Below are 3,697 nucleotides of genomic sequence, written 5' to 3' on the forward strand. Positions count from 1 at the left end.
TCTCTCTCTCTCTCTCTCTCTCTCTCTCTCTCTCTCTCTCTCTCTCTCTCTCTCTCCCCCAGGGTTTCTTTATGTAGTCCTGGCTATCCTGGAGCCCACTATGGAGACCAGGCTGGCTTTGAACTCACAAAGATCCACCTGTGTCTGCCTGCCATGTGCTAGGATTAAAGGTGTGTGTGTTCTGCAGAGAAGCCTGCTGCCCTGTGCTCTAGCACGCTGATCCTTCCTGTACCACCTTCAGCTGTCTCAGGCCCCATTACTGAAAAACATGAGGGTTGGGGTTAAGGTGGCACCTGGGCCATGGCTGTCTATAGTGTTGGCTGTGGACCAGGGTTGTTGCTAAGTCAGACCCAGGGACCTGGAAAGGCTCCCTTTCAGTGTCCGCCTGGCACAGCCCCAACAGCCTGACAGGAGAGCTGTCTCCACTGCAGTGGACCTGTGGAGACAGCGGGTGAGAAGTAGTTGTTTCTTCTTCTCAACCTGACCCAAAGAAAGCATCTGTGTGTTCTGTCATTCACACCTACTGCCCTGTGGGGAAGCCACCATGGGCAAACCATTCCTACAGTCGCACAGCCAGAACAGCTCTCCTGCAGCTGTTCTAGAAGGTTCCTTGTCTGAGCCTCTACAGGAGGCAGTGACCATTGACAGCTCACCTGGCAGATGAGGAAACACGCATAGGACTCCACATGCTCTGGATGATGGCTTGACCAGTCCTGTGACAGGCACAAATGTGACTCTGTGTGTGTGTGTGGAGGGGGTTGAGGGGGGAACTCACACAAGCTGCTGCATTCTATCTCTGAGCCATGACTTTTAGTTTTTCTTCTTGAGACATGGTCTCACTAAGTTGCCTAAGCTGGCTCTGAACTTGAAATCCTCCTGCCTCAACCTCTCTAAACCTGGCTCTCCTCCTCTCATGCCATATGAGTGACAGTGGGTGACTGTAGGTGGCTTCCTTGTGATAGTTGCTAGCAATTGTCAACCTCACAGGATTTAGAATCAGCAAAGAGATAAGCGTCTGGGCATGCCCCTGAGGGTGGGCTGGGAGGACCCATCTAATTTTGGACAGCGGCATTCCCTAGGCTCTGCCCTAGACTAACTAAAATAGAAATGACCTGGGCACCAGCATTCATCTCTCTCTGCTTCTTGACTGTGGCTGCCATATAACCGGCTGCCTCATGCTCCTGCCTCCGTGTATTCTCTACCCTTGCACTGTGCCCCAAAACTGTAAGGCAAAGGAAACACTCTTCCCTTACTGTATGGTATTATACCCCAGCAGCAAGAAAAGCAACCATTCATTTGTTGAGCCTGCAAGATCGCTTGTCACATTGACCCAGCCCTTTCCTCGTGCACCTGGATGTGACCATGGCCATATATGGAGAAGGGGAGGTCACAGTGCTCGTGGTCTTCAAACAAGGCACTGGGGTTGGCAGTGTATCTATCCATTGCAGGACCTTTCTAGGCATCTAAGAAATGGCCTGAGGAACTAGGGCCTGAGGTCTGATCTGTCCCACAAGCACAGGTCACAGAAAGGCCACAGCTTTGGGCTTCAGGTGTCTCTTTCACTCCTGCCCTTAGTTTTAGGATTTCAGAATTTGAAAGAAGCCACTCAGCTGAAAAGAACCCTCCTGCCTGCATCACACAACATGCTGGAGTTGACCTACCTGCATCACACAGCATGCTGGAGTTGCCCCCCCTTCCCCCCCCCCTGCATTGTGCAACATGCTGGAGTTAGGAGTCAGTTTGCCTGAAAGCTGACTATGCCCAGGATCCAAGATGCAGGTCCCATTCAGGGACCAAATGGTCCAGTCCCCATGGATGCTGGCCTGGCCCCCAAGGGCTCTGGTGTGGGTCTGCCACTGCCCTCTCAGCTGGAGTTCTCCCGGCAGGTGCTGACTGCAGTTCTCAGTGAGGATGCAGGCCATGCTGTGCAAGCTGCTGCTGTTCCCTGTCTCCTCATGCTTGTCCTGCAGAAGAAAGCCCAGCATGGCCAAGTCAGTGGCCACTTTAACAGAACCTGGGGAGGAAAGGAAGGAACAGAATATTGGGTGGGAGCTGCTGGATCTATGGTGCTGTGATTCCAACACTTGTGGCATGGACTGTGGTATTCCAGCTTCTCTCAGGGTGCTCTAGAGTCACACATACTAGTTTAAAGGCCACCAGGCTGGTGAGGGATGTCTGCTGACTCCTGGGCTCTGTTCCCAGCACAGGTCTTCTGTGCTGGCCCAGTGGATAGTCAGCAGCGTGGCACCAAGGAAGCCCTGAGGAACCCAGTCCAGGGTTGCAGGGCTAGGGAAGTGGCTCTGGGGGGCTCATCCCATGTTTCCAGCTTGGCTCTATCTCAGGGTCCACACATCTCCTGATTAAACTTTCTCATAGAATGTTCCAGCGTCTGCTCACAAACTCACAGTGCCCTGAGGGAGTCCCCATTGCCACGCTGTGACAGTTGACAGGGTCTAGAATCACTTAGGAGACACACTTTGGAGCATGAGGGCTCTCCAAGCTGGGTAAACTGATGTGGGAAGAGCCGCCATAAGTGTAGGCAGCTCCATCCCTTGGGCCCTAAACTAAATAACAGGAGGTTCCTGACCACGGATGCAGTGTGAGCAGCTGTGCAGTGTGAGCAGCTGTGCAGTGTGAGCAGCTGTGCAGTGTGAGCAGCTGTGCAGTGTGAGCATGGATGCAGTGTGAGCAGCTGTGCAGTGTGAGCATGGATGCAGTGTGAGCATGGATGCAATGTGAGCAGCTGTGCAGTGTGAGCATGGATGCAGTGTGAGCAGCTGTGCAGTGTGAGCATGGATGCAGTGTGAGCATGGATGCAATGTGAGCATGGATGCAATGTGAGTGGCTGTGCAGTGTGAGCAACTGTGCAGTGTTAGCATGGGTGCAGTGTGAGCAGCTGTGCAGTGTTAGCAGCTGTCTCATGTACCCTCCGTCTTGTATTCCCCCAACGGTGCTGTGACTTCAAACCATTACCCAGTCCATTTCCTTCCTTAAATTGATTTTCTTGGGTATTTTGATGGCAATGAGAAAGGTAACTAAGACACATAGACTACAAACTGTGAGCCTCAGGCTCTATCCTAAATAGATGGAGAGATAGCAAGGGTCAAGTGCCACGAGAATCTTGAAAATACAATGCCAGCCAATCAGGTTGATGCCTGGGAATGACCCATGTGCCATTAACAAGGTAGTTAACAAAGGTCCAAGGGAAATTTGGAAGAGACTAGAAAGACTTTTCAGTAAATGGTGTTGGAGTAATTCAATATTTAAATAGAATTGCTCTTGCTACTACTAAGTTAAATAAAAGCAGACTGGGGTGTGGCTCATGTGGTGGCATCACTTGATGCCCGCCTTGTGTCTATGAAGTCACGGCTTCCCTCCCTGGAACTATGTAAGCACATCCCTGAAACCCACCCCATAACACCAAAGCATTGCACACCGGGACCCCAGTGCCATGTAGGAAAGGTGCTGTGGTCACACTTGCCTGTGTCCCTTGCTGTGAAACTCTCACCTTTGAGTCTTTAATCATCAAAACACACCAAGTCAAACAAGGAGACCTATAGGCAGAGTGCAGACAGCCTGAGGACCAAATGCTATCTCAATTAAATGTCAGAATCTTGCCAGGATGGGGTAGGAAGCAACCCCAGTTAACTGTTTTAACCCTTGTTCAAGTGTTTGTCTTGAGTGTGTGTCTGCAGCT

The sequence above is a fragment of the Mus caroli genome, chromosome 16, assembly GCF_900094665.2.
Source record: "Mus caroli chromosome 16, CAROLI_EIJ_v1.1, whole genome shotgun sequence".
Classification (NCBI taxonomy): domain Eukaryota; kingdom Metazoa; phylum Chordata; class Mammalia; order Rodentia; family Muridae; genus Mus; species Mus caroli.